This window comes from Eptatretus burgeri, chromosome 9 (assembly GCF_056783735.1).
Source record: "Eptatretus burgeri isolate ZD-2024b chromosome 9, Ebu_testis_v1, whole genome shotgun sequence".
Taxonomy (NCBI): domain Eukaryota; kingdom Metazoa; phylum Chordata; class Myxini; order Myxiniformes; family Myxinidae; genus Eptatretus; species Eptatretus burgeri.
The window spans coordinates 182601-207987 of record NC_140969.1 but is presented as its reverse complement, the minus strand read 5'-3'; the positions used below and the strand labels follow the sequence as shown (position 1 = coordinate 207987).

The 25387-nt window shown below is 40.7% G+C and overlaps 1 long non-coding RNA gene across 2 annotated transcripts in view; it reads right to left on the bottom strand.

Annotated features, from left to right (window-relative positions):
- LOC147019393 (uncharacterized) overlaps positions 1-25387 on the bottom strand; it is a 60052-nt gene that overhangs the window by 12694 nt on the left and 21971 nt on the right. Inside the window, exon 3 of one of the 2 annotated variants that reach the window (XR_015061397.1) lies at positions 15151-15285. The exons of the other annotated variant lie outside the window; for it this stretch is intronic. This is a non-coding gene — a long non-coding RNA (uncharacterized LOC147019393). The remainder of the gene's footprint in view (positions 1-15150; positions 15286-25387) is intronic. 2 annotated transcript variants of the gene reach the window in all.

The following is a 25387-nucleotide window of genomic DNA, read 5'->3' as shown; positions in this document are numbered from 1 at the left end:
AAACCATACACAGAGTAAATTTTAGGATAACCGACCAAGATAATCGTGTGATTTCTTTTAATGGAGAAGTTATATCCATCAGAATTCACCTACGTGAAGTTTTTCAATAAATAAATACGATGGTTATTGTGAGGAAGCACGAGTTGGGAAAATATAAAATAATTACAGGGGATGGGATGTTCCTTTCCCCGTACTACAAGGGTGAAGGTATGTATCTTGGTAGAGGATACTATAAACCTAAGAGACAAAGGGGTGTTGGACATCAATTTAGAGGAGATGGGATAATTGATACTCTCATGGGTATTGGTTCAACTATTCTTAAACATAAAGACCTAATTGGTTCAACTGCTTCTGCTGTGGGAAATGTAGCAGGTGCTGTAAAGAGTATAAAAGATGCTCAGAAAGAATCTCATAAATTACAAGCAATAAAAGAAATTAAGAAAGGTAAAACTCAGTTGTCCCCCCAAGAACGACAGAAAATAATTCAAATACTTGGATCAGGGTTTCAAAAGTTTTAACATCTTTTTTCCTAAATAAATACAAGTATGGAAGCAATTGATAGTATCTATGATTTGGATGATACTATTATTATCTCAAACTCCACTAAAAAGAAGATTACTTCAAGGTAAATGCAATAACTGGAACAGACTGGAATACAAATGGTACAAAAAGTTTTGAAATAAATAATCAACAAACCTATTTGAATCTCTCCGAAAGTTTCTTGTTGTGTAAATTTAAATTCACTAAGGCTGGGAATAACACAAACGCTACACTTGTAAATGATTTCTTCTGGAAAATGTTTGATAGTGTGCGATTGTATATTGGAACACAAGAAGTTGAAGCGGTTGATTATGTCTCTGCTGTATCTGAAATGATGAAATTTACACTCTATACATTCAGTGATAGAATGGGAAAGGGGTCTGTCGAAGGTTTTATTCCTGATATGTCAACGGGAACAAACACAGACCCTGGATATATTCAAAGGAAAGGAATGTATAATGATGATACAAAAGCAGAAAATAGTTTTACTGTGGCAGTTCCTCTTAAAGGTATATTTGGATTTTGTGATTATGATAAAGTTCTGTATGGTCTTAAAATTAGATTTCAACTACAAAGGAATGATAATGAAAATAGATTGCTTTTTGGTGTTGGTAATGCTTTTGGTGATCAGAATAAATTTGTAATTGAGGAGATGAGTTGGTATATCAGTGAATATACTCCTAATCTTAAAACAGAAGAGATGTTGAATCGAAGACTTAACTCAAAAAAACCACTCAGTGTATCATACCTCAAAAGAAGATGTCAACACGTTAAACTCAATCAAACTACTTACACGTGGAATTTGGGTGTTCTGGAAGGAAAGCCACGATATCTGTGGATCATTTTTAAAAAGCCAGATGGTGATACTGCGACTGATAAGAATAATGCATTGAGTGATAATGCTAAGGTGAAACAACTTCGCGTTTCTCTAGATGGAACATTTTATCCACGAGATAGATTGGAAATTAATTGGGAAAAAAAGATTTTGCTGAAGCATACAAGTCTTACCAAAAGGTGTGTGAAAGTAATGGAAATAAAGAACCTATTTTGGATATGACAGCATTTAAAAGTTTGTATACAATCTATACGTTTGACCTGAGCGCTCAAAAAGAAACTATAAAGTCTAATCGAGTGGATACTTCCCTATACATTGAAAGAGGAGAGAGTGAAGAAGTTGATACATATTGTTTGCTTTTGGAAGAAACAGAATTGCAGATTAATACAGATAATGGTGTGATGATTAGTCTCACATAATTTTTTGTTAAATAAATGAGTGGCAAAGTACCAACTGGGGTATATGTTAATCAAATCAATCTTCATAAACTATCATCTTGTGTTCAAAATCAAAAGCCTTGTACGATTAACGTTAATACAATTCAGAGAAAAGGAGCAGTAAGAATTGATGTTTTGCTCACAAGAGAACAGGTTAAAATCTTGAATGACACTGGCTCACTTAAAATTAAAATGACAAAACCAATGTTGAAAAAATATTCAATAAGAGAGACGAGTGGAGGATTTCTCCCATTTCTAATTCCTTTATTTGCTGGTTTAAGTGCGGTTGGAGCATTGACGGGTGGTATTTCAACAGCGGTCAAAACTGCCAACGAAAGGAAGGCTCAACTCCAGGCTCAAAAAGAATTGGAAAGACATAACAAAGAGTTGGAGAAACAAATTAGTGGAAGTGGTGTAATTGTAGATTTTGCTGAAAAACTTGAAGGTCTGCCTGATAAAGCGAGATTGTTAGTTGGAGATATGCTTTCTTCTATAGCACAAGCAGGTGTAAAATTAACGAAAAGAGGTAATGGATTATATCTTTCTAATAAATAAATGAGCATTGATGAGTGGTTGAAAGAATTTGGAAAGAATACAACATCAAATTTACAACTTGCTAAATATTGTAAGAAATTAAAAATTCATAATGTGGTTATTTGTATGAGAGATGAATTAACAAATGTGTCGAAACATACAAAGAATATTATTATGAACTTAGAAGATAATGATGGGAACGGTTCTCATTGGGTTTGTATTTTTAATCGTCAAGACAAATATTATTTTGATAGTTTTGGTCTTCCACCACCTGTTGAAGTCATAAAATTCTTACAGAATGGTGTTTATCAAACATTTCAAGTCCAAGAATTAAATTCCAAGTGTTGTGGTCAATTATGTCTATATGTGTTATTTCAACTCAACAAAAATAAAAAATTTTATGATATTATTTTTAATCTAATATAAATGACTTATGTTGGTAAAGATGGTTCTATCTTTGGTGTATCTCAAGAACTGGATATTGATTTATCAAATTATTACACAAAGGCACAGGCTGAACGACATAAATATAATATAAACAAAAATATTAACATGAAAAATGCTTATAAATTAAAAAATTATCCAAGCCCGACTGACGCAAATGACTTGGTGAGATTAAGCGATTTATCACAATATATATACTTAAATAAAACGGCTGTGTATTCTAAAGATACAGAAGTGTTGATATTATCTCCAGGTCATACAGAATTCACAGTTCGAATTAAAATAAATTTTTATAAAGAAGGGCGTATCGTTTGTATGAGAATAGAACAATGGGGGTATGATATGAATGATTTAGGGTATAATTGGTCATTTAAAATTAACCTCGAAGACCTGGAACAATTAAATCAGTCTCGTAAGGAAGAATATTATCCACTTGGTATCGAGAATGAGTTTTGTGGAGCCACGATTAGTAAACAACAAATAAAAAGAATTTAATAAGGGTAAATATAATAATGGTTTTGCCCTTGTTTATCTCATGAAAACAGAAAAAACAGGATTATATATAATAAGTAAGGAAATACAAAATGATTTAACTATGGGAAGATGGGGAGGTGTTTCGTGCCATAATATTATTCTAACATATATTTCTAATACATAAATGACAGCAAGAAGGCTTCAAGAAAATTATCATTTCTGTGTTCAAGCATACCTTCAAGAAAAGGGTATTCGGTATTTTAATAAATATGTTCTACAACATAAGAATGAGGTATTTTCAATAAAAGATTGGCATTATGCTGATGTTGATAAACCAACAACTTTAGATTTAATTAGAATGTTAAATAATGAAAAAATTATAAGGTTAAGAAAAGGTAAGGCTCTTTTAGAAATTCAAAAGAAATTTTATTGGTATCCTGTTGTAAAAAAATTATTTTGGATACAGGAATAACAAGAAATCCTGATGAATATATGTATAATATTCTATGGGGTGTAAACGATTCAAGTATAGTAAGGGATGAGGAAGGAGTTGAAGAAGAGAGGGAAGAGGAGGAAAAGGAGGAGGAGGAGAGAGAGAAGGAGGAAAGAGAGAAGAGAGAGAGGGAGGAAAGAGAGAGAATGAATAAATATCAAAATATGGAAACCAGTGAGATTCAAAAAAGAATAGAGGTATTAAAGAAATTAACTTATCTCACCAGGGAGGAATACAAAGAATTAAAAAGTCTATTTACAATACTTTCGACAAGACTATCGACATCGAGAAGACATGTATTTTAATTCAAGTTTTTTCTTAAATAAATGGAGGAGAGAGTGAAGGCATTTCTAAGGATTCTTTATGTTTTAAAAATTAAGATTCAAATGTGCATGGTGGAAACTAAAAAGGTTTTTGCACTCTGCAGAAATTTTTCTCATAAATAAATGAGTTATTGTCTCAAATGTAAAAAGAAAACTAATACTAAAAATATTTCATATATTAAAAGTAAAAATAACAGGGTTATACAAAAAGGTATATGTTCGGTGTGTGGTTCAAAAAAAAAAATCAATTTATCTCCAAACACAAACTCGGAGGAGATATACAAAAGTTTTTATCAGGAAGTAAATTTACAACTACTGGAATACCAGGGGAATTACATCTTCCAGGGTATTCTTTCTGTGGTCCAGGCACAAACTTGGATAAAAGATTAGATGAGGCAGACAATCCTAAATCCTGGAGTAAACCAATCAATAGAGTTGATGAAGTGTGCATGAGACACGATATTGATTATGGGAATACCACAACGTTGGAAGAAAAGCATGAAGCCGATAGAGAAATGTTATATAATTTGTCTCTGATACAAAATCCAACCTTGAGAGAAAAAGTTGATAGGTTCATCGTGAAGAAGATGATTAGTGCTAAATTGAAACTTGGACTTGGAAATTCAAAAAACTTATAGGCTCTAATGATGCCATTAAGACTGAAGAGCAATTAGCTGATGAATTACATAAACCAATATTCACAAAGTTTCAGAGAAGGAAAGTTTATTCCAAGGAAGTTGATTATATCTGGTCTGCTGATTTGATTGAACTCAATAATGATAAGGGGTACAAGTATGCTTTAACCGTTATTGATTTGAGGAGTAGATATGCGTGGGTTGTCCCTTTAAAAAACAAAACAGGTAATACTCTTATGTTAGCTTTTCAACAGATATTTAATAAAAGTAAGAGAAAACCTAAGAAATTGTGGACTGATGAGGGTAGAGAGTTTTATAACAAGACATTTATGAATTTTTTAAAAAATAACAGTATTACATTATACAGTACCTTTAATGACAGGATCGCCGTTGTTGTTGAACGTTTTAATCGTACCTTAAAAGAGAGACTATATAAAAAATTCACACAACTCGGTTCACAACAATGGTTATCTTTTATTCAGGATATTGTGGATAAGTATAATGACACGATTCACACGTCAACGAATATGAAGCCATCAGAAACATTTACAAAATTAAAATATGAAAAAGAGATTAATGTCAGAAAACCTAAGTTCAAAGTTGGTGATATCGTAAGAATATATAGGTGGAAATCTCATTTTGAAAAGGGTTTTACTGAACGATGGACGAAAGAACTTTTTAAAATTGTTGATGTAATAGATACAGTTCCTTGGACTTATAAAATATATGATTTGGAAGGGGAAGAGATTTTAGGTTCATTTTATTCACAGGAATTACAAAAGACAAAACTAAGCATATAATACACCTTTGTGGACACTAGAGGGACAAGTCCGAGGTGTATAACAGTATATAATGTGTGTCAAGGGGTGGACGTTCTTACATCTGTGAACCCCAAACACAGAATCCTCAACTGAATAGTCAAGGCTTAACTTTTGTTTGTGTGTGTGTGTGTGTGTGTGTGCAATGGGAGCAATAGGTTGGCGCTTCACTCCCTCCTACTATACACCGTTGTGGACACTCGAGGGCCAAGTCCGAGGTGTATAACAGTATATAATGTGTGTCAAGGGGGACGTTCTTAGATCTGTGAACCCCAAACACAGAATCCTCAACTGAATAGTCAAGGCTTAACTTTGTTTGTTGGTGTGTATGTGTGTGTGTCCCAACCCTCACATTCAAAATCTCAACCCCAACCCTCACATTCAAAATCTCAACCCCAACTCAATCCTCGCCCAACACAATGTCTTTTTCAAAATGAGATTTCCACCTATATATATATTTTTACGTTTTTTTTTCTTCTTCCAATTCTGTCTTTTAAGGCTTTCAGGTTTGATGACGTAGAAAGGGGGAGTAAGCCTGCACTTTCTTCCCAGAACTTTCTTGATCTTGCTCCCATCAAGCACCATCCGACAAAGAACTACATCGATAGGTTTAGATCCCAAAGAGTGATAGCAACTCCAAAAGTCTCCAAAATATAAATAAATAAAATAATAATAATAATAAATAAATAAATAAATAAATAAAACACCCAAAAAAGTTTCAAGTGTCCAACATAAACCCAACTTTCCAAGTCTTCAAGGTATAACCACATTCCCGTTGAGTTTCCAAGATATGTATCACATTGTGAGTTATCAATCCAGAACCCACATTTCAAGTATTCAAAGTAAAACCAACTTACAAAGTCTCTTAAGGATAACTCATTTACTGATTTTTTCAAAATTTGTGAGTCTCCAAGGTAGGCCCCATATTTAGAACCATCTTGGCAGAACCCTTTTCCTGAGTCTCCAAGGTAGTTATTTAAACCATCAAGGCAGAACTCATTTACTGATTTTTTCAAAATTTGTGAGTCTCCAAGGTAGGCCCCATATTTAGAACCATCTTGGCAGAACCCTTTTCCTGAGTCTCCAAGGTAGTTATTTAAACCATCAAGGCAGAACTCATTTACTGATTTTTTCAAAATTTGTGAGTCTCCAAGGTAGGCCCCATATTTAGAACCATCTTGGCAGAACCCTTTTCCTGAGTCTCCAAGGTAGTTATTTAAACCATCAAGGCAGAACTCATTTACTGATTTTTCAAAATTTGTGAGTCTCCAAGGTAGGCCCCATATTTAGAACCATCTTGGCAGAACCCTTTTCCTGAGTCTCCAAGGTAGTTATTTAAACCATCAAGGCAGAACTCATTTACTGATTTTTTCAAAATTTGTGAGTCTCCAAGGTAAAACTTGTATTCTGGCTCATCAAGGTATAACTTATTCAGTGGGTATTGTCTTGATAACTCACAATGAGTACTATTGCTGTAAAACTCTTTTTCAGGATTTTGTTGGTCTCCAAGGTATAACTCTTTGGTTGGGTCATCAAGGACGAACTCGTTCTGTGGGTCTTGGTCGCTCATAAGGTCTTCAACCAAGCCAACAATTTCGCCCCAAGTTGTAGCAAAAGCAGTATTTTCATTTCGTATTTCAGACACAATTTCCTGTGAGAGAAAATAATAATGTATTAATTAAGTTATTTAATTATTAAATGAGTATGCTTCAATCAAAGTTTGAAAATAGGAAAATAAAAAATCTTACCTCAATAGATAAGAGGTTTGAATCCAGTTCATCAACTTGAAGGTTTAGTTCCATAGAAGACAGAGAGTTCCAAGGAACACCAAAGTCATCCCACTCAAGGTCTTCAACCAAGCCAACAATTTCCCCCAAGTTGTAGCAAAAGCAGTATTTTCATTTCGTATTTCAGACACAATTTCCTGTGAGAGAAAATAATAATGTATTAATTAAGTTATTTAATTATTAAATGAGTATGCTTCAATCAAAGTTTGAAAATAGGAAAATAAAAAATCTTACCTCAATAGATAAGAGGTTTGAATCCAGTTCATCAACTTGAAGGTTTAGTTCCATAGAAGACAGACAGTTCGAGACAAGCACACAGAACACCATTGCCAGCAAGAACAAATGTTTAAAATGGAGCCTGGGTTTGAAGCTTTTATAGAGAAAGACTGGTGGGTGTGGTTTCCTTTGGAAATTCCCTGGGCAAGCCTAGGCAAGCCTTCATTGGGAAATTTTTCAAAACCATAACATCCTGTAATTTTCTAGTGATTTCTTTGTGAGTCAGAGATGAACTGGAAATGATGTAAGAGTGGGCGGGGCTTAGCAAAAGTAGGCGGAGCTTAGGAAAAGTGGGCGTGGCTTTAAAAAAATACCTTATGAAAAGTGGGCGGAGCTTAGCAAAAGTGGGCGGGGCTTAGGAAAAGTGGGCGTGGCTTAGAAAAAATACCTCATGAAAAGTAGGCGGAGCTTAGCAAAAGTGGGCGGGGCTTAGGAAAAGTGGGCGTGGCTTAGAAAAAATACCTCATGAAAAGTGGGCGGGGCTTAACAAAAGTGGGCGGGGCTTAAAGAAAAGTGGGCGGGGCTTAACAAAAAATAACCTGTGGCTCAGGAGGTGGTCAAACAAGAGCATTAAGAGAAGTTTATCATTTCGTAATGGCACAAATGGGGTATCTTAAAAAATATAAAGATTCAAATGTTTTGTTTGTCAATATTTTAGATGGGGATTATTGTGCAAAGAAAATTAAACTATTGAAGGAATTTGAGAATGAACAAATCTTTATAGGTTCAATGAGTGAGCTGTTCAACCCCCAGGTGTTCAATTCAATGAGGTTCAACCTCCAAGTTAAAAGGGGAGACAAATAAATATACCTTGGGATAAAAAGGGGATTTATTTTTAGGGAAAAAAAATATAAATCGCTGAAAATCCCCCATTCATTTACATGGGGAAAAGTGAGCCAGAATCAGTATTCTTACCCTACTGGTGTGTGTTGGTCCCCATGGGTCAGGAACTATGAACCAGAATAGCACTAAGTTCCTTGACTTTGCAAGAAGTCATGGACTTAGGGTGGCTGGTTCATGGTTTCAGCGCCCGCAAGCTCATCGCTGGACTTGGTATTCCAACGCTGGCGGTGTGGCAAAGGAGATTGACCATGTCCTCATTGACTGTCGTTGGAGGATGATCCAGAACTGCAGGGTCTACCGGAGTGCTCAGTTCCTCAATACTGACCACAGGCTTGTTGTAGCAACTGTAAAGCTGCACCTTAAATTCTGGAGAATGGTACCATCCCAGCCGAGGCTGGATGTTGGCAAGCTCAGGGATGAGAGAGTAGCTGAGGAGTTTGCAAACAGGCTGAGTGGACACTTGGGGGGTCTGGGTGCTTTGGGGGGTCCTGAAGAGTTGTGGAACACCTTCAAGACCACCGTCCTTGATGTTGCCGGTGGATGCCTTGGAGTTCACCGCAGGGCAAAGAAGAATTTTGTCTCTCAAGGGACACTGGATACCATTGACCAGAGTCGCAGGGCCAGGCTGAATGGCAGAGCTGAGCTGTTCAGGGAGCTGAGGCGTAAAACTGTACGTGCACTGAGGGTGGACAAGGAGGCCTATGTGCGAGGAATCTGTGAGGGGGTAGAGCATCACCTGTGGACAGGTGATTCTCGTCCCGCTTACAGGGGAATTCGCACATTACGTTCATCCAAGCCCATCCCTCGGAGCACTGCAGTTCGAGCAGAGAGTGGTAGGCTCTTGACAGAGGAGTCTGAAGTGAAGGCCCGCTGGGCCGGTTACTTCGAGCGGTTGTACCAGGCTGATCCCCCAGCTGTCGAGTTGGACGTCAAGGGTGTTACAATCCCTGTTGCTGACCCTCGAATCAACTGTGGTCCACCATCGCTTGTGGAAACACGGGCTGCGGTGAACCAGCTGAAACGGGGCAAAGCTCCAGGGATCTGTGGCATCCATGCCGAACTTCTCAAGGCTGGTGAAAATGCTGCACTCGCGTCGTTGCATGCAGTTTTGTGCTCTGCCTGGAACACAGGCATCATCCCAACTGACTGGAAGAGGGGCCTTGTTGTCCCTCTCTGGAAAGGGAAGGGTGATCGCCAAGACTGCAACAACTACCGAGGGGTGACGCTGCTCTCAGTGCCGGGCAAGGTCTTTGCTCGGATAATTCTTGATAGGGTTCGCCACCATCTGCTTGAGCACCAGCGTCCAGAGCAGTCAGGCTTTACACCAAAGAGGTCAACGATTGACCGTATCCTTGCACTTCGTGTCCTCACCGAACGCAGACGAGAGTTTCGGCAGGGGCTGCTTGCAGCCTATGTTGATCTCTGTAAAGCGTTCGATTCAGTGAATCGGGATGTCCTCTGGAGGATTCTTGGTCTTCGTGGGGTGCCACCGAAACTGATCGATCTGATGTCTGAACTCTACTCTGGTACTGAGAGTGCTGTGAAGTGTGGTGGTACCGCCTCTGACTTATTTCCAGTTTTTACTGGAGTTCGTCAGGGATGTGTACTTGCCCCCACACTTTTCAGCACTTGTATGGACTGGATTTTTGGGAGGATGTCGGAGAGATCAAGTTGCGGTGCATCGTTTGGCAATGTCAAGATCTCGGACCTTGATTTTGCAGATGATGCAGTCATCTTTGCGGAGACTTTAGACATCCTCTTGGGGGCCCTCGAGGTGCTGAATGAGGAGTCGGAGCCGTTGGGATTACGGATTTCTTGGGTCAAAACAAAGATCCAGGCTTTCGGTGACATCTTGGATGCTGCTGTCCTGTCTGTCTGTTTGTGGTGAGGATGTTGAGGTCGTGGATAGATTCACTTACCTTGGCAGTGATATTCATGTCTCCGCAGGTTGTGAGCCGGAGGTCAATAGACGTCTGGGTCGGGCCTGGGGAGTCATGGATTCACTGGATCATGGGGTGTGGCGCTGCCGGTACCTGTGCGGGAGGACGAAAGTCCGAGTCTTCAGGTCCTTGGTACTTCCAGTCTTGCTCTATGGGTGCGAGACTTGGACTTTAACCAAGGATCTGAGACGGAGACTTAATTCCTTTGGTACCAGGTCTCTTCGGAGAATCCTTGGCTATCGCTGGTCGGATTTTGTGTCCAACGAGCGGTTGCTGAGAGAGACTCGGATGAGATTTGTTACCTGCATAGTCCGTGAGCGTCAGCTGCGGCTGTATGGACATGTGGCTCGTTTTCCTGACGCTGATCCTGCTCACCAGATTCTCTCAGCGAGGGAGTTTCATGAGTGGAGGAGGCCAGTGGGCCGACCACGTGCCTCATGGTTGCAGCAGGTTGACCATCATCTCAAGGAGATGGGGATGGGCCTGGCATCTGCCTGGGGGATGGCCAGACGGAGGCCCCTGGAGTACCGGCGGAAAGTGGACGCAGCGACGCGCTGTTCTGGCACATGCTCCCATACCTGACCTGAGTGCAGTAACATTCAACATCGTTTTAGCATTTGCCTTTATTCGACTTCCAACTCAGTCGGTCTGTGTTAATAGACAATCTGACAACAATATGTTCCCTTTCAAGGAACTTCAATGAACGAGGCCATTCAGCCCATCAAAGCCTGCACAAATATTGATAACTTATGGTTGTTTGTCCGTGCTCTACCCTTTGCAAATGATAAGCATCAAGCAAGGAAACAGCACGTACCATTTTTAGAGTCGTTGGTATGACTTGGTTCGGCCGAGCTTACAGACTCAGAATGGATGCTTTAACCATTAACTCACCGAGTCTGGTGTTAACTTTGTTAATAAGGGGGAAATTGCTATCAGGTGAGAAATATTGACACCTTTGGAATTGTAGCATCAAAACGTGATGTTCGGTGTTACGGCCATGCTCTCACCACAGTAAGTATATTGTTATTATTATTATTACTAGTACGTACCCGTACATGCGTGCCCATACGTGCAAAAAAAAAAAAAAGGAAAAAAAAGAATTGTGACGTCATAGCACCGTGTCCTGTCATTGGTTTGGTAAATAAATGGCCATAACTTGGGAACCACTTGTCCGATTAATATCAAACCTTGAAAAGGCACATACTCAGGTCCCCAGCAATATACCTGGCAAGTTTCAATTAGATCGGACCAGTGGTTGTCGAGAAACAGCGGTCACAGACAGAGACAGAGATTGCTGGAATTATAGATAGATTAATCATCCCGAGGTGTGAATAATTTCCATAATATTTTTGATATTAACAGTGTGTGGTGTTTCCGAAGCACGGCACGATGTAAAAGTACACAATGGCTTTTTTATGTTCAAAAGTTATTATGGGATATTTATTGTCTTCAACAAAAAGGACGAGGGAACAGCCGGCTTTACATCGCCACCATGCTTTGAGCAGTGTGCCATGCTGGCAATGAACCAGTACAGACATTTATATTTTGTTCCACCCCCAAAAGGGATCGAACACACATGAGGTGGCTTAATGGGGAAGCACATGTGACAAGTGAACTATCCAGACACAGACAACCTCTGCAAACTGGACTTCTCTAGGTTCCCAAATTGCACATAGGGAGACAAAGATTTGACCAGACTTGGTCGTGTAATGGTCAGAGCGTCCGCTCTGAGTCTGAGAGGTCGGTGGTTCAAACCCCAGCCAGGTCAAACCAAAGACTTTAAAAATGGTACGTACTGCTTCCTTGCTTGATGTTCAGCATTTGAAAGGATCGAGAACAGACAATCCTCATAGGTTGGCAACCATTAGGAGGCAATTCCTCCTGAGGGAATGGCCCTCTGAGTGCGGTGAGAAAAGCGGCGCCATTGTGATGATGTCACTGGTACCCAAACGATCCCGGGAAGTGACGGAACTCCACCAAAGCTGAGTGGCTGTGTTAAGTGTTTCTTTCGTCAGTATGTCTGTGTGCTGAAAGACACATGGACATACTACGTGATAATACGTGAATTGTTCTGTTGAATCAACACCAGGTGGGGTTGACTCAGCTTGTCATTATTCCGAGGTTGGCAAAATGAGTACCAGCTTGTTGGGATGATCGAGCCTTTCGAGTATCTTGTGTCGGAATGGCGACCCATCCAGGATTGTTCCTGATAGCCCAGGAGATCGCTTCGGCAGCACTGACGCTCTGTACAGAGTGTGTTCCTGATGGATTGATTAACTCTGTGATTACTATGTGATAATACATTAAATCCTCTAGCTTGAGTAGAGTATGATTCGTGATGTCCCATTGATGGGTTGACTGACTGCCTGGACACAACTGAGGTTGTGGATCCAGTGATGCAGGTAATCTATCGATGTGGATCCACGAACCGAAGTTGTGGACCCACCGTTTGGAGAGGTCCTGGGCTGAAAGGATGGAAACCTCGAGGAAGAACGATGTTCAGCTGATGATCTGTGGCCGGGAAACCATTCAATTGCTTACAGATTATGGTTCTTCCTTTAGGTAAGGGAACTATGATTTGGATTTATAATTTAAATGAAGTCAAATATTGGATTTTGTGACATTAACATCATTTACAGAAATCCTTTAAATTATATTATATTTTAGGAATAGCCAGAACTGTACGTGTGTGTGCGTGTGCGTTGCTGTAGGTACAGGAGGTGGTTTGATGAACCAAGCACTTAGGTGAGAGAGAGGTTTGTAAAATATTCTTTATGAATAAGAGGAGAATAAGAAGAATAAGAATAATAAGAAGAATAAGAATAATAAGAAGAATAATAAGAATAATAAGAATAATAAGAATAATAAGAATAATAAGAATAATAAGAATAATAATAAGAATAATAATAATAAGAATAAGAAGAATAAGAAGAATAAGAAGAATAAGAATAATAATAAGAAGAAGAAGAATAAGAATAATAAGAAGAAGAATAAGAAGAAGAAGAACTCATGGAGAAATAAGGAAAGGGAAACATTTTAAAATGTTTCAAAAAGCTTTCTAAGTAAGAATGAAAAAGCGTTTCGTTCAATGAAGATTCAGTTTGGAGATATTGAGAAAAGGGAGAGATAAAGAATGAAGTACAGGAAATAAGAAAAACCTGGCAGAAGGAAATTCAGATAGAACTTGCTCTACCTCCGTGTAACATACGCGGCCTAGTGCTTTTGAACACGTTTATTCACATATTTCACTACAAACACAATTAAGTCTCATTATCCTCAGATACGGCGCTCAATGAGTCAAATGATCAAACTCTTGAGAATGAATAAAGGTTTCGGGAAGGTATAAACAAATTGTCAAAATTGTTCCCGTGGCGTGTTGATTGATGGTCATGGAAAAGCCAGACGTAGGGGAGACCATCTTCTTTTGAATCTGAAAGGCATATTTGTATCAGATGAAATGAGAACAGTATCTGAGTTGAACCCATCTATGACACGGGTCTCTATGTGGTGTCTTTGTTAATGTGGAATTGTCAATCTCGTTCCACTGCAGAGTGCCTGTGATGGCATAACATTGTGTAGTAGCATGATTAGAGTACCTACTCTGAGTTTTAGTGTGTGAGGAGGCATTTCTTCTTCTTTCTTCTCCATGTTGCAGTTACTTGTGCCAACCACCCTCTCCACATGGGAAGAGCAACAGATACACCATAGGGTCTCCATTCTTTTTTAGAGGTGATTTATTTCTACCACAGTCACCTGTGAAATATATCCATACGTCTCTATTTGCAGGTGGTTCCCGTCTTGTCCAACAAATATTGCAGCAACCTCCGTTCTTGATGTTGGTGCATTATATAGTCTCGTCTTACTCTAAGTCTGGATCTTCCATAAATACCATGCACACACTCGTTGTCGGATTGGCCTGGGTTATGTGATGCATTTACTTGTATGACTCAGCAAATGGGTTAACTTGTCGCAGCATCTCGACAATTGTTGCATTACTTTGGTAATAAGTCTTTGGTTTGATTGGTTTTCAAGCTGTTTTGTTGTTGCTTCAGCAGAATCAAAATTATAGTTGTCCATATACTTGCTCATTTGCCTCCTTTGCATACAGCGGAGATACCATAATGGTAAATCTGCCCATGTATTCGAAAGTGGTGTGGACCATTTCCAGGCGGTGATTTCATCTCAATGATGTGAATGCCATTGCTGAGGTGTACTATAGTATCTGTTTTCTGGTGATCTTTGCTATGCATGTATCCCCTGTAAGCAGCTCTCGTAATGGAGTCGGTGTCTCAGCAGTAGGTCGAGTGAAACCTTTCCATCATGACAGCATTTAGTGTACTATATTTATTTGATGTCTCCAGCTCATGTCCCCAATATCTTGCATTGCAGTACTCAGTTGTAAGTTATATTTCCTGCATCATGCTTTTCCACATTGATTACAGCTTGTTGATTATTCGCATCCAGTAGTTCAACTTGATTCGACCTATGGCGTTTCGATCTTCTCCTCATTTCTAATAGTTCTTCTCTTTCTTCAACGTTCTCTGCCCGTCTTCGTAATCATACAGTTTCATTTTGTTATCTTAGTCCATTTGATCTCTCCTCTGATGTTTCATATGACGTGGTATCTTACAAGATGACACTCTTCCCTCCCCCACCCCTCCTGTTTTATCTGGCTCTGGACCCACCGAGTAACCTCATCAATTAACAAGTACACGGATACAGTTTGACATGCAACAGAAAAATGACAAAAGAAACAAGAAAGGTAACATACCTACTTTGTAAATGGACGATCTATAACTCTTTGCCCCAAATCATAACAAATTGGCAGCTCAACTAAAACTAGTAAAGCAGTACTCTGAGGACATCCGAATGGAGTTTGGTCTTGACAAATGTGTCATGTGCACATCTGTGCAAGGAAAAACAAAAAGAACAAACATCTCAAATCGATATGAAAGCACAACAATACAGAAACGAGAAAACAAAGCATCCCACAAATACTTTGGAATGAAAGAAGGCCCCCAGATACAACACAAAGCAATGCGTAAAATAATCAGCAAAGTGTACCAATGTAGAATAAGATTAATTCTGAAGTCATCCCTCTCCCCAAGAAACAAAACCAAACCTATAAACAAACTTGCATTGCCGGTATTCCAATATAGCTGTGCAATTATAAACTGGCCACAATTAGAGTAGCAATATAGACACCAAAACAAAGAAACTTCAAACTATTCACAAGATATTCTATAAAAAAAAACCAACTCAAACCGACGCAACTGTGTTTGAGGTCCCACAAAGATGAAAAAAAAAAAAGAATTGTTTGGAGCGACGGCAAGGTCTTTCAGTGCTCTATGCTGACGATCTCAAAGTTAAGTTGTTAACTGTCCCGTTTTAACTGTTTACTTTCTCACCTACATGTTACTGTCTGTTCCAAGTTCGATTTTGTTAAAAAAAATTGTGCTATTTTGTGAGTTTTCGTCGACCTCGTCCTACCGGGTTCCTTGAGGCCAACCCATCCTTCCCCTCTTGATGTACGATCGTTTTTTTCTCTCTCTCCCCATTACCTTCAATTCCTATCTTCCCCACTTTCCCACGTCCCCCATCCCTCTCAACTCAACACTCTGTTCCTTGTTTGAAATCCAAAACAAAACAAAAAAAAACTACCTTTCTCCTTGCATACCCATGAGTCCGATCCTTCTTCTTCTTTTTCTTCTTCTTCTTCTTCTTTCTCCTGCCAGCACACCATCTTTATTCTACTTGAGCTGACCCACTCTCGGCATTACCTTCACGATTTCTTCCGACAACCTTCTATTCCCGAATCTTACCTAATCTTCAAAAATACATTAAAAAAAATTAATGATCTTCCTGGATCCTTTCGATCAACACACCTCCTGAAACCACGTGTCTCTCTCCACCCTCTTCCTGATTGGTTTAATCGACCCAGCAGCTTCACTCTGCGTTTACAGTTTCAAATTCACCACACACCTCCACGATTTTAGTTCAACCTTCCCTTTTTCCGAATGGAACTCATTCCTTATTTAAAATAAATAAATTAACTTTTGACTATACACCTCCCAGAAGTCACATGCTTCTCCCATAACCACGTGATCTGTTTACACCCCCTGCGTTTACCGATCCAAATTCACCATTCACCTCACGATTTTTTTCTACAACCTTTCCATTACCAAATCTGATGAAAACTCCCTCAAACAATAATAATAATAATAATAATAATAATAATAATAACTAGAGCTGCCACTTTATAACTGCTGGCAGTGATGACCGGGTACCCAGTCCGTCCGCCTTTGACACAACTGATACAACATGAGACTTAAATCATAGTCGCAAAGTTTCGCATTTATCGGATAAGCGGTGCCAGAGAAAACATTATTTAATGGTGATACAAACACAGGCCTGCTTCGAGACGGCGCGGAACAGACGAGTTACGAACCGGGCAGCACAAAGCGTTCAATTTCCTTATTACTGGCTTCCAGATTCAAATAATTAAATAATTCTGGCTCCCAAACCGCGTGACCGATCAGGTTAAAATTTTAAACTTTTGTTTTGCATGTCACCTGAATTATAAATGTGAAGTTTCGCATATATAGAGGCAGCGGTTCCAGAGTAAACATTAATTAATATTTATCCTTCAATCCAAGATGGCGGCCAAACCATGTGACTTGTGATGTCATAATTTGCACCACGTGTGCAAACACGATGGTGGATGATAACTGCAAATTTTCGCTTCTCCAGGTTAAGCAGTTCCAGAGAAAACATTATTTAATATTTTTCTTAAAACCAACATGGCTGCCAAACCCTGGGCCCGATCCCGTTGAAATTTCAAACCCTCATTCCGCATGAGCGTTCCACCATAAAGGTGATGGTTCACATTTATTGATGCAGTAGTTCCAGAGTAAACATTAATTAATATTTTTCCTTCAATCCAATATGGCTGCCAAACGTTGCATCGTACCTCAAAAGGGGGTGAGAACTTTTTATTCGTCATGGAGAGGCGGTCATAGTGGTGGAGTTTCGCCTGGATCTGTTCAGCCGTTTCAGAGAAAAAGACGTTTGAAGATATTGTTTTTCAATCCAAGATGGCTGATGAACCATGTGACCTATGACATCAGAAATTTACATTCTGCTTCCAACTGGGTATTGGAACACGTAAGTGAAGTTTCGTGTTAATCAGTAAAGGTGCGTTTTTCAATCCAAGATGGCCGCCAAACCATGTGACGTGTGACATCATAATTTTTACCAAGCGTGCATACTGCCTGCTTGATGATAATTACAAATTTTCGATTCGTTTGGTTAAGCGGTTCCAGAGAAAACATTATTTAATATTTTTCTTAAATCCAAGATGGCGGCTAAACCATGTGACTTATCAATTCGAAATTAACAAACTTATATCGCCTTCCTGTCCCGAATATAGTTCTGAAATCTCCCCTTCATTGGGCCAACGCTTTTGGAGAAGAAGATGTTTGAAGGTTTTCGGGTTTTTTTCAAGATGGCCGCCAAACCATGTGACCGATCAAGAACAAATTAACAAACTTGAGAAAGGACCTCATGGGGAATATATGTGTGAAGTTTCGTCTTCATCTGTCTTGCCCTTCTGGAGAAGAAGATTTTTAAAATTTATTCATTTTCAATCCAAGATGGCTGCCGAACCTTGTGACCTATGATATCATAAATTTAAATTCTGCTTTCCATCGTCGACCTGAACAAGTTTGTGAAGTTTCGTGAAAATCGGATAAGGTCTATTTTTCTATCCAAGATGGCCGCCAAACCATGTGACTTCTGAGGGAAATTTTTTTTACCATGTATGCAGAGTTGAGGGAGGAAGGCACTTGCAAATTTTCGCTTCGATGGCTTATGAAATACCAGAGAAAACATTATTTAATATTTTTCTTAAATCCAACATGGCGGCCAAACTATGTGACCTATCACTTCGAAATTAACAAACTTGCATCGCATGGATCTCACGAATATACTTGTGAAATCTCGCCTTCATGGGACCAGCGCTTCTGGAGAAGAAGATTTTAGGGTTTTTTCAAGATGGCCACCAAACCATGTGACGTATCAACAATAAATTAACAAACTTGAAAGAGGACATCAGGGGGAATGTACTTGTAAAGTTTCGCCTTAATCTGTCCAGCCCTTCTGGAGAAGAAGATTTTTAAAAAAAAACACTAAAAAACAAGATGGCGGCCGAAATACGTCATCGATGACGTCAAGAAAAACATTTTCGTCGGTGATTTTAGGCGTAGATGATGCTCAAAATTTTTCAGATTTTTCCTGTACAGCGTTCTACTTGACGAATTTTCACCGGTATATCGCTTCACCGATGACGTCACGAAAAATCACACGTGTTCCCCATAGGGAGCTTAGTAAAATGTATCAAACGAAAAAATTTTCCATTGCACGGTTTCCGAGATACAGATGTCCAAAGTTTATCGCTTTTTTCAAGATGGCGACCGTACCACGTGACCAATGACGTCATAATTATAATGGGATTGTGCTACAAAAAAGACACATACTATGGTAAAAATTTCCTGTCGATCGGACTTAGTGTCCCAGAGAAAATGATTTTTAAAGCGAAAAAGGGTGCAAAATGCCGGCGGAAAAATAATAATAATAATGCGTAATAATAATAATAAACAGAAGAAAAACAATAGGGTACCCTGTACTCACAGGGTACCCTAATAATAACGATCTCTTATAATGCTTCATCTTCCTCTTTCACACGTGTGCTACACTTTACACTATCACAATGCTCGACTCTTCTACTAGTCAAACAGACTGCTCTCAATTTGACCTTTCCCTCATACCTTGCCGAAAAAAATCCAGCTGTTACAGCGTTTCTTCTCTCCATTCTCTCAATTCGCCTTTATCGCATCCTTCAAGAATCGTGACCTAAAATCTCTGACCTAAAATATTTAAAACCCCAGTTTGCTATGAGTGTTCGCTTTCCATCAACCATTCTTTTCTTCCAACTTCAGTGCTAACCTCACCCCTCTCACCCCTCCATCTCAAAGCAACCATCACACACTTCTCCCTCCAAGTCTCCCTCTCACCTTTCTCAAAAACTCCCCCCTCACCATTCTCCCTCAACTCTCCCCACTCACCCTTCTCAAAGTTGCCCCCCGCCCGCCTCACATCCACAAAGCTGCCTCCGTCCCCTGCCCTCTCAGCTCCATCTCAGCACTCCACCACCTCGAAGCCACAAGTGCCCTCTTCCCCCTCTCTTGTCCCCCCACTCCCCCAGCACCACAGAGCCTTTTCTCCTCCTCATCTGGCCCCCTTTCCTTGCTATTCTGCAATTCCCCACACTCATTCATCAACTCTCCTTACCTCCCCCCCTCCTCCCTTGTCCTACCCTCCCCCTGCACGCAAAGCCTCCTCCAGGTCAGGTCAGGGTCAGGTATGGGAGCATGTGCCAGAACAGCAAGTCGCTGCGTCCATTTTCCGCCAGTATTCCAGGGGCCTCTGTCTGGCCTTCCCCCAGGCAGATGCCAGGCCCATCCCCATCTCCTTGAGATGCTGGTCAACCTGCTGCAACCACAAGGCACGTGGTCGGCCCATTGGTCTCCTCCACTCACGAGACTCCCTCGCTGAGAGAATCTGGTGAGCAGGATCAGCATCAGGAAAACGAGCCACATGTCCATACAGCCGCAATTGACGCTCACGGACCATGCAGGTAACAAATCTCATTTGAGTCGCTCTCAGCAACCGCTCGTTGGACACAAAGTCCGACCAGCGAAAGCCAAGGATTCTCCGAAGAGACCTGGTACCAAAGGAATTAAGTCTCCGTCTCAGATCCTTCATCAGAGTCCAAGTCTCGCATCCATAGAGCAAGACTGGAAGCACCAAGGACCTGAAGACTCGGACTTTCGTCCTCCCGCACAGGTACCAGCAGCGCCACACCCCATGATCCAGTGAATCCATGACTCCCCAGGCCCGACCAAGGCGTCTATTGACCTCTGGCTCACAGCCAGCAGAGACATGATTATCACTGCCAAGGTAAGTGAATCTCTCCATGATCTCAACATCCTCACCACAAACAGACACAGACAGGACAGCAGCATTCAAGATGTCATTGAAAGCCTGGATCTTAGTTTTGACCCAAGAAACCCATAATCCCAGAAACCCGTAAACTCCTCCCCTCCCTCTTTTTTAACAGTGTGGACCTCAAATATCTGGGGCCTTCGCTCAAACCTTACAAATATTTCCATACAAGTTGAAAAGTGACAAACCAGACTTAATCTGCCGAACAGCAACCTTCCTCCCTCAAGTTGTCTCTGACTCCCAAGTATCTCTCCCTGGTTACTCCCTCCTCCAGTATGACAGAGCCAAGCCTCGTCGTGGTGGAGGAGTTGCTCTCTTCATCAAAGACTCTATTCCTTACTCTCCCACACCCTCAGGAATACGTCTGGATATGGCTTCCCCGCCACTCCCACGTGTTTATATGTGTACTGTACCATCCACCAAACAGTGATGACTCCATCAACACCTCACCATCCAAAAACATGGACCAACTTCTATCCTCTTATCCAAACTTCTTCTTCCTCATATGTGGTGACTTCAATTGTCATCATGCCAGTTGGCTAGGTGTGGGTACCTCTCTCACCTGTCATGGCACTTCAGCAAAAGCTTTCTGCGACTCATTGGGACTGACTCAATCGGTCAACTTCCTGACCCGGATCTCAACCAATGGTACTCCATCTCTTCTGGATCTGATTTTGACAAATTTCCCTGACAATATCTGCTGTTTTTCCTCCACTCCAATCGGTTCTTCTGACCACGTCCTTGTCAAAATGGACATCTCTCTGGCTGTTATCAGAGAACCACCTCAGCGCAGTCGAGTCTGGAATTTCCCTCAAGCCGGCTGGCAGGGTCTCCAAGCAGCCATCAAACTTATAGACTGGTCTCCTATCGCTACTTTCTCCAACATCAACTCATCCTGGGAATTCTTTCAGAGAAACTTGCTCTCCCTCATGCACAGATTTATCCCCTCTCGTCTTCAGTTGTCCTACCTTTCTTCCCACTCATGGTTCACTGAAGCTTGTGGCGAGGCTGTTGTCCTGAAACAACTTGCCTTTGCCTCATGGAAAGCAAACCCAACTAAGAGTAATCTCAGTTCCTTCCATAAAGCTCAGAACAAGTGTGTATCTACCCTCAGGAGAGCCAGAAAACAACATCTTTCTCATCTCAAGTCTGAACTCTCAAACCTCTCTCCCTCCTCCAAATCCTGGTGGTGTCTAATCAAATCTATTTCTGTTGTGTGTTCCCCCTCCATCCCCACCCTTACCTCAAATAGCCGCACTGCTGATACCGCAAGTGAAAAGGCTGCATGCCTAAACTCAATGCTTGCATCGAAATATTGTGTCCAAAACCCATCGCTTTCTTAACCCACCTTACCCAGTCGCACCCAACTGTCCCTAGACTCTGTGTCCTTTTTTTCCAGACAAGGTGGAGAGCTTGCTGTCAAACCTCGACTCAGATTCTGCAACCGGTCCAGACTGCATCAGCCCACGCGTCCTAAAAACCTGCTCCTGTGCTTGCTCACCCTCTCTCTGTTGATTCACCCTCTCATTTGCTCAAGGTCATCTGCCAAGGTCAACAGCCCTGCAAAAAAGGTGAAAAAGCAGATCACTGCAACGACAGACCAATCAGCCTTCCACCAATCATCAGCAAGGTTATGGAATCCATCATCGCTTCAGACATAAAATCCTTCCTCTTCTCCAATGGCCTGATTTCTGATCATCAATTTGGTTTCAGACCAGGTCACTACCGTGGATATGTTGCTTCTGCTCTCCCAACAATGGATGGAGGTCCTCAATGCCAGACAGGAAATTAGAGCCATATCCCGAGACATATCACGTGCTTTTGACACAGTCTGTCACCCTGCCCTACTCACCAAACTCTCTTCCCATGGTATCCAAGGCCATCTTCACTCATGGCTCGCAGACTTCCTCTCCTGTCGCAGTCACCGTGTGGCCCGAAATGGAGTTCTCTCATCCCCTCTTCCTGTCCAGGCTTGAGTTCCTCAAGGTAGCATTCTGGGCCCTGTTCTTTTTCTGGTTTTCATCAATGATCTCTCAGACTCTCTGGAAAATCCTCTTTATCTATTTGCTGATGACTCCACCCTCTGCCGTACCATCGTTCATCCCTCAAACCTGCAAGCAGCAGCTTCTTCGCTCACTGCAGATCTGGATAAAATCACAAACTGGTCCAACACGTGGAACATGTCTTTCAATCCGGACAAATCTCACACTCTCACTATGTCTCTCTTAAAGGACTGTTTGACAACTCCCCCCCCCATCCACTTTCTCAACAATCGTCTGGAAGAAGTCCTTTCTTTCAAGCTGTGGAAAACAAGGCATTTGGGATCATTGGTATCTCCCGCGATGAGGCTGTGTCTTTGGGCCTATCACTCTCTCACCGCAGGCAGGTCGGTGGTCTTTCTGTCTTCAACCGTCTTTTATCCGCTGTCGCCACCCCCCCCCCCGCTGTGTCTGCAATTTGTCCCCATCATATTTCCACAGGGCGCTCAAGGTCCGCTAACTCCCTTCTGGTAAAACTCCCAAAATCACGACTCACTGTTCACCATCACTCTTTCATTCCTCTCTTTTCCCGCCTTTGGAATAAGCTCCCTCACTCTGGAAGGCCTGGAGGGAAGAATGGGATTGAACAAACAGCAATTCATGACCACCTCTTATCATCATCCATCCAAATCCTCCATCTTTTCTTCCCCCGTTAATCCACCTCCTTCAAATTCCCTGCTTTCCTTCCTGAAAGTCCCTATAATGACTAATGTCCATCTTGTATTCCCCATGTTCCCCACCCCATCCCGCTCCCTTCCACAGATCTAATATCTCTGTTCCCCACTGTTTTGACCTTCCCACTCCCGCCCCTCTTGTCTCATGCCCTCTTTGCTGTGCGTTGTGTGTTAGCTCTCATACGAGTCTTGAGAAGGTATACAATTTTTTTTTTTTTAATACCAAGGTTGTACTTACCGAGACGAGAGAGAGGAGGTGGTTTGATGGAGCTTAACCAAGTGCACAGAACGTCGTGTGTCAGACTACCGGAATATGTGAAAGCTCGACAAACTATCGGATGAGAGTTGTGCACGAGCAAGAAAGCAACAGAGTAGAAAAGGGATCCTTTATCCATTTTGCAACAAACTTCCAAAAACAGTGCAAACTAGAGGGGGAGCACTTGGTAGAGTGCAAAACCTCCGCCACCAATACTGCTGGGTCACTTAAGTGAACCTGATATCCTATTCATTGTAGGTCAAAACTGATCAGACTCTACTGAACCACGATTGAATAAACTAAACTAGATCGACACACATGCAGAAATGCCCAAAAAAAAATCGAATTTTTTTTGAAAAAAAAGGTGCAAATTTTTTTTTTCTCCAACAAATTCTTTTTGGGGGAGGGGGGGAGTTGGAAATCACTTAAAACATGTACAAATGCAAAGAAATTCAAATACTTTCAAATAAAATCGAATTTTTTTTGAAAAAAAGTTGCAAAATTTTTTTTTCTCTAACAAATTTATTCTTTTTTAGGTTGGAAATCACTTAAAACATGTAAAATGTAAACACAAAAATTCAAATATTTTTTCAAAATAGACACCGTAGCGGCCATATTGGACTTTGGACCAAGTCCAAAATCTAATGGCATGAATCTTGGACCATACCTAACCCCCCCACCAAGTTTCGTCGAAATCCGTCCAGGAGTTTTTCCGTAATACTGTTCACAAACAAACAAAAATAAACCTTGCCAAAAGGTGACCACGTGTGACTTCTTTAAGGTCACACTGAGGTGAACAGAGCTGCCATCCACCAGGAGCGACTCCTTGAGGAATATCTGCCTACGAGAGATTCCGATGAGAATCGTTCTACAGAGTAACCATGAAAAATATGCTTTTGCCTCATAACGTCACCAAATGACGTCATAATGTTTCAAGCTTGACATATCTAGAAAGCACTCATCGAGGTGTTCAATTTGAGGTACTACACGATATGGTTCCTAAAACTTGAAAATTTGACCTTGGGGTCAAATATGTTTGACCTGAGGCACTAACCATGAAGGTCAAGGCCAATTGCCACCAAAAATTAATCAGCTGAGCGCCAGACCATGAACTATATTCCCATGAAGTTTGAAGACGATCCGATCAAAATTACTCAAAAAAATAAGGGTTTCGTCGACTCCCCTGATTTGCGACAAAGTGACCTTGACCTTTGACCTTGACCTTCAAAATTTTGTGCACTGAAAGGGACCTCTATAGGCCTCTGATATGCGAAGTTACAAAAATTTCCAATAACTGTGCTCTGCAGAATTTTTTATACGTGATTACAGACAAACAAACAAACAAACAAACAAACAAAAAAATAATAAAAAATAAAACATACAAGCTGACTAACATATCTTGCAAAAACTTCGTTTTGGCAAGATAACAAGCAGTCAGAGACTGGTACTTACGAAATTGTCAACTTGACCACTGACCTTGTCTAATAAAAGCTGTCTCTCGAGAAGGTAGCGACACAATCCAGAAGTTTCTCCGATGATTCTGTACCAAACCTCTCATAAAACATCCGATTTTTACCAGAAGTTCGACAACCGAGTGTTAAGCATACTTAACGGTTACCAAAATTGAAGACAGGATTGAAATTGACTTTAAAAACGAGCGCGTAATGCCGTGTGTTACAATCCCCTCATTAGCATAATCTTCAGTTAAGCCTCAGATACGACACCCGACATAAATCTCATAAAACATCCGATTTTTTTCCAGAATTTTGACGAGTATTAAGCATATATAGCCATTACCAAAAGTGAAAACATGATTGAAATTGACTTTAAAACAAGCGCGTAATGCTGTGTGTTACAATCCCCCTCATTAGCATAATCTTCAGTTGAACCTCAGACACGACACCCAACATAAATCTCAAAAAACATCCGATTTTTACCAGAATTTAAGAGAACCGAGTGTTAAGCATACTTAACCGT